Below are 7,500 nucleotides of genomic sequence, written 5' to 3' on the forward strand. Positions count from 1 at the left end.
ACGATAGCCTATGCCCCTCCTATACAGTTCGCTCTTGAAATGTTAAGATTCGCTGTTTTCACTCACATTGCATTTTCCTTCCCTTAAGCACGCACTTATTAAAGGCATTGATGTGGAATGTTCCATCAGCCTGTATGTAAGTGGACAGACAGACAAACAGGAATGTAAAAGTGTCATAACAGCAACTTCCCAACCTTCCAGATCGCCATTGCCTTGAAATTATCGTAGGAAGATTTCCAGATTGGACCCGAGTCATTTGGGCCAGTGTCATTCTATAATTTTCTACAACTGACCACTGAATCTAGAATAACTTTAAAGTCACCTGTAGTTATAAAAATGATGGCTCTGACAACTCAAATACAGCGATAAAATTAAAAAGAATTATGGAAAAAAAAAAAAACTCAGGTTGTTCCACAGGTAAAAACAATGCCGGAGCAATTTTCATACGCATATGATTCTGAAGAGACCACCAGGGACAAACATCACCTATACCAGCCAATATTAGCGCCTCCGTGGCGTGACCGGTATGGTCTTGACCTGCCACCTCGGTGGCCGCAAGTTCGATTCTCGGGTATTCCATTGAGGTGTGAGAGACGTGTATTTCTGGTGATAGAAGTTCACTCTCGACGTGGTTCGGAAGTCACGTAAAGCCGTTGGTCGTGTTGCTGAATAACCACTGGTTCCAACGCTTGCAAGTACTTTCGTTATATGCTCTCTCCACTTACGAATGATATATCTTCCTCTGTATACTGAAATATGATCTACGCTACACGGCAAAGCAAGTGTAGAGATCCCTACTTTAGAAAGGATGAATATGAGGGCCGGAAAAAAAAATGATGCATTTTTACTTCATAATGACGACATCCGGAATGTGCTTTGATCAATTCCAATAAGGAGAATAATAACAGCCTATTCACAAACAGGATCCGGAAACGTTAAGGGGATGAATAAATCTAGCAGTGATCTATAAGAAATCTTTGTATCTGACATCTATAACGAAAGAGAAACAGACTTGCAAAGAGTGCAACATAGTATTTTTTCCCACAAAAGCCATTCCCCTAAGAGAGAGAGAGAGAGAGAGAGAGAGAGAGAGAGAGAGAGAGAGAGAGGCAATGGTTGCAGTCATGTTCTAGCCTTTACTACTGAATCGTGGATAAACCCCTACAGGGTAAACTTCATCAAGAGCACAATCCCCGTAGGGAGGTAGTGCCATCAGTGCATCTCATGCGGTGCACTGTGGGCATTACTTAAGGATCTATGCAACGTTCCTTCGGCCCCTTACTGCAACACCTTTCACTCGTTTTACTATGCCTCCGTTCATATTCTCTTTCTTCTATCTTACTTTCCACCCTCTCCTAACAACTGTTTCATACTGCAACTGCGTGGCTTTCCTCCTGTTACACCTTTACAACCACCTTTTTTCTCAGTTTTCCTTTTAGCGCTGAATGACCTCACAGGTTCCAGCGCTTGGCCTCTGGCCTAAATCTTATATATTCCACTCAATCAAGAGCACAACGAACACCCACCCTCACAGCCCTACACGCACACACACTGCCATTCATTCACCTGCAAATTGCACGCAATCTAGGCCTTCGTGGATATTAAGGACCTTCGTTTCCAAAACCTCTTCGAGCGCCTCAGTGGCGTGGTTGGTATGGTCTTTGCCTGCCACCTCGGTGGCCGCGAGTTCGATCCTCGGGAATTCCACTGTGGGGTTTTAGAGATGTGTATCTCTGGTGATAAAAGTTCACTCTCGACTTGGTTCGGAAGTCACGTAAAGTCGTTGGTTCCGTTGCTGAATAACCACTGGTTCCATGCAACGTAAAAACACCATACAAACAAACAAACAAAACCTCTTCGCCCATCTATCCAGATATTTCCAGATCTTCCTAGTCTCCTTCCTCCAAACACTTCCGAATCATACACTCGTTTCACCAAACTGTAGTCCTTCATTCCTTCCACATGACCGAACCTCGTCAAAAAACCTCGCCCATCTTTTCCCTTTTCTTTTCGGTAAACTTTTTTTTTTATAACCTTTTAAAATCTTTTTACTCTTATAATTACATAATTAATTTCAACAACTACTGTACATCTAACCTACTCTTCGACATCGCTTTTCAGTTTGCTACTTTCATTGCTTCGTCTGTTCTGTTGCCCCCCTCTTTTGTTAACCTTCCATTATACGTTATATTTACTCCTAAATACCTTTAGGAACTGCTGCAGACATAAGCTATTCCACATACCTTTTACAAGGTATTTTCTTATCCCAAAACCCTGCACCAGCTATAATGTGCTTGCTCCAATTTCCTTCATCACTCCATTCATGAAGACATTAAACAGCCACAGAGACATTACGGAGTCTTGGTTGAGCCACACTTGACAGTACAGGGTCAGTTACCTTTCAACCTCACAACACCTTATCTTCCATACAGTACTTTCTCAGCAGTTCCAACATTGCGTCTCTGAAAGCTTCGTCACAAACATTTCCGACATATACTTATGCCAAATACAGCTTTTCCCTCCTACTTCCAAAACTTCCTGCACTACGTAATTTTATGCCAATATCATTCTTACAGTCTACATCACTCTTTTATACACGATCAAATGAACTGTTATTATTTTCGCTAATTTTTGCAGAACCTTTACCTTATTCAATCGAATCATACACAAAATGGTCTACCATTCAAACATTCTCGCCACTGTACCACAAGCATGTAATTTGTAACTTAATCAACTTCCTGTGTATTTCTATTTTTAAACGTTTAATTGCATTCCTTAAATCCTTAACCATCACTTCCACAATAATTCTCAAACTTACGTTACCCCTTTCCACTCATGAGGTACTCGCTCTATTATTATCCACCTCCTACTATCATTCACTTTCAACAACTTTTTAAAAACACACTGTCAACAAAGGAATACTACTTACTTCAAGACAGCATTTCTCAATTTACATATCTTTTGTGTGTAACAGAAATGCATTAGTAGCTACGTGTTATATATATGTGTATGTACATTATATATATATAATATATATATATATATATTATATATATATATATATATATATAGACTTTATATATTCATATATATAATATATATATATATATATATATATATATATAAATGTTGATAGAATTTTAAAGCATGCATGCATGCATATTTATATATAATATATATATATATATATATATATATATATATATATATATATATATATATATAATATATGTATATATTTGTATGCATGCATGCATTTGTCCCCGTTCTTCTTCTATGTTGTGTATTCTTTTACTGTGTTTTCCTCTTTCACCCTGAGAGGTACGCCTTGTGCTCATGCTTTTAAGTTCATTTTAAATTTTTACTTTATTAAGTTCAGCTTTCTGTCAAGTTCATATTTTAAAGTGTGATTGACTATTCAAAATAAACAGACTTTTCATTTTAAATTTCATATTTTGTGTTATGTAGGCTGAATGAAGCAGCCCGCTCTTCTTTTTTTTTTTTTTTTTTTTACATTGTAATTATGTCCTGATGATGTGACATGGGGTCAAGAAACACGTCGACAATAGATGTATGTAGTGAATCTATGCGAGTCGCTACCACCTTACACTACCTATTATAGTGCCATTTTATACATACATATACATATATATACATATATAATATATATATATATATATATATATATATATATATATATATATATATATATATATATAATATAAAAAACGGTTGATTTTTGAGAATACCGCATCAAAAAGAGGATTACACCATTTAGCTGTGAAAATACAGAACGAAAAGTTCCAAGACTCCAGTTAATCCTTTTGGTATACAAAAAGAAATCTCCTGGAAGAACTCGAGCTAATCCTTTGTAAGAAAAAAAAACTGAAAGAAAGAATAAACGATATATAGTAGGGATAAAAGGATTTACGCTTAGCTGGCGATTAAAGGAATTCTGAAAAGCGACGGAGAGAATTTATAACGCTGGGGCGAATTGCATGGGAGATACACTGTACATAACTGATGGAGGGCATTGTGAAGAAATCTTTCAGTTTTTATCCTTTACTAGATAAATTTTCAAGATTTACTTGCTTTAAATATTACGTATAATCTTTCCTTATTTCTATGTTCGCTTCCAGCATTTGTTTATCCTTTCATTTGGGTTTTATAAAAGATGCTTAATTATTATTTCATGCAAATACTGAAAAATCACCTATATTATTTCTCCTGTCTCCTCAACAAGAAAAGGTTAACTGAATTACGTGGCTTGAAAACACAGGTATAATAGTTTCTAACAGGTTAATACGCTTTACGTTGGTTGCTTATGCGGAGTGAGGTTATCCATTGCGATTCCAAATACCATTAAAGCAACGGGGAAAATTTTTATTTGGATTTTTAAATAATTTAATTGGGATTATACACCACAGACATAAATCCTAAACGATATCTCAAATATCGGGTTTAAAATATGCATGCACAAGCAGTGCAATTATCTCAATAAATGATGATCCACAAAAATTTAGAAAAGGTTCGCCTTCCCGGTAATCGGTTGCCTTAGACATAATAATAGAGCATGAATATGGTAAAAAAAATAAAAAAGGAATAGTAACAACAAAGCGTACACCCAAAAGCTTTCAAGGCATGCACGTAATGCAAACTTACTTCCGGTATTTTTAAAAGCATCAGTGTTTTTTATGCCTTACTATTAGTGCAATGCCGTAATAAAGTTCGCATCAAAATCACGCAGCTAAGCTTAATTGGACTTTATTACTTTCATAGTCCGAAAGTGTGAAATACAACTCATGCCTCACGATAAAAAGAGATTGATTTATGCGTCTTACTTATTTCCTAATGAATATTAACTCGGCGTTAAAATGAGCGACCTATAAAATGTCTGGGCGATCGTGTACGAGGTCAATCATACTTACAAACTTTGTATATTTTAGTATCCTGTGATGTGCTTGAGCAATAATGCCAGTATAGAAGCGTACGATATACATCGTTCCATTTTGACAGTTTTATGAAAATAAGTGGAACACTTTCCGAGGCAAATTACTGATCTAAAAAATAAGTAATATCTAATAAGTACGCATTAATATATAATGATTACAAACTATTATTATTATTATTATTATTATTATTATTATTATTACAAACTTTTATTATTATTATTATGTATGTATTTATGTATGTATGTATGTATGTTGTATGTATATGTATGTAGTATGTATGTATGTATGTATGTATGTATGTATGTATGTATTTGTATTTTGTATGTATTTGGTTTATATTTATTTATTTGTTATTTATTTTATTTGTATTTAGTTTATTATTATTTAGTTTATTTATTTATTTATTTTTTATTTATTTATTTATTTTATTTATTTATTTTTTTTTATTTTATTTATTTTTTATTTTATTTTTTTATTTTTTTTATTTATTATTTTTTTTATTTTTATTTATTTTTTATTTTATTTATTTTTTATTTTGATTTATTTTTTATTGATTTATTTTTTATTTTATTTATTGTTTGTTTATTTATTGTTTTTAGTTTATTTTTTGTTTTTTTTATTTTTTTTTTTGTATTTTTTTTTATTTGTATTTTTATTTGTTTTTTTGTTTATTTTATATTCTATTTTTTTTATTTTATTATTTTTATTTTTTATTTATTTTTATGTTATTTATTTTTATTTTATTTTTTATTTATTTTATTTTTGTATTTATTATTTTTGTGTTTATTTATTGTTTTGTTTAATTTTTATTGTTTTGTTTATTTATATATTTTGTTTTATTTTTTTTTTTTTATGATTATTTTTGTATTTGTATTATTTTATTTATTTATTTATTTTATTTTATTTATTTATTTATTATTTATATTTTTATTTATTTTTTGTTTTTGTTATTTATTTTTGTTTTTATTTATTTTTGTTTTTATTTATGTTTTATTTTTATTTATTTTGTTTTTATTTATTTTGTTTTAATGTGTTTGTTTTGTTTGTTGTTTGTGTTTGTTGTTGTTTTTTATGTTTATTGTTTATTGTTTATTGTTTATTGTTTATTTGTTTATTGTTTATTGTTGTTTATTGTTTAGTTTGTTGTTTATTGTTTATTGTTTATTGTTTATTGTTATTGTTTATTGTTTATTGTTTATTGTTTATTGTTTTTTATTGTATTGTTTATTGTTTATTGTTTATTGTTATTGTTTTTTGATTTTATTTTTGATTTTGATTTTTGATTTTTGATTTTTGATTTTTGATTTTTAATTTTTAATTTTTTACATTTTTAATTTTTAATTTTTAATTTTTAATTTTTAATTGTTTACATTTTATTTTTTCAATTTTTAATTTTTTTAATTTTTTAATTTTTTTTAATTTTAATTTTTTATTTTTTTATTTTTTATTTTTTCTTTTTTATTTTTTATTTTTTTTTTTTTTATTTTTTATTTTTTTTATTTTTTTATTTTTAATTCTTTTTTTTGATTTTTTATTTTTTTATTTATTATTTTTTATTTTTTTTATTTATTATTTATTGATTTATTATTTTCATTTATTTTTCATTTATTTCATTAATTTTCATTATTCAATTAAATTCATTATTTCATTATTTATTATTTATTATTTATTATTTATTATTTATTATTTTTATTTATTATTTATTATTTATTATTTATTATTTATATTTATTATTTTACATTTTATTATTCAAAATTATTCATTATTCTTATATTAATTAAATTTATTATTTTATTTATTGTTATTTTTATTTATTATTTATTTTTATTATTTATTTAATTTATTATTTATTTATTTATTTATTTATTTATTTTATTTATTTATTTATTATTATTCATTATTATTATTCATTATTTATTTATTATTATTTATTATTTATTATTTATTATTTTATTATTTATTATTATTATTATTTTATTATTATTCATATGGAATATGCCCACAGGGACCAATGCTTTGAAAATCAAGCTTCCAAAGATTATGGTATTCATTAAGAAGTTGGAGGAACTAAAGTGAAATACAGATAGAAGAGATCCCACTTATTAAACAAAAAAGAAAAACAATAACTTAATAAATAGGCAAATAGATACAAATGTATTAAAATGCAAGAAAAATAGTATCAGGGTAGCAATTCATTGCATTTTCGCTTGAACTTCCGAAGTTGCAATTGCACGACATCCTCTGAAGGGAGGCTGTTCCACAGTCCAGCGGTGTGAGGAATATAGGACCTCTGGAACTCTGGAAATAACGGATACGTATAGGGCAACAAAATATAGTTATGAAATTTTATATGGACACTGAAAACGAAAACTTCGTAGATTACTGGGCAACAAATGAAAATATTTTAAATCATTTTCCAAAGACGTCTTAAGATCAATAACTTTTACCAGGGCTGAGCAACCAATCTTCCAAAAAACATGGAAATCCAAAATTCTTCAAAGTTTTATCACTCGTTGCCAATTACGATGTACTGCGTTCGTGATAATCC

Source organism: Macrobrachium nipponense, chromosome 1, assembly GCF_015104395.2.
Source record: "Macrobrachium nipponense isolate FS-2020 chromosome 1, ASM1510439v2, whole genome shotgun sequence".
In the NCBI taxonomy this organism is placed as follows: Eukaryota; Metazoa; Arthropoda; class Malacostraca; order Decapoda; family Palaemonidae; genus Macrobrachium; species Macrobrachium nipponense.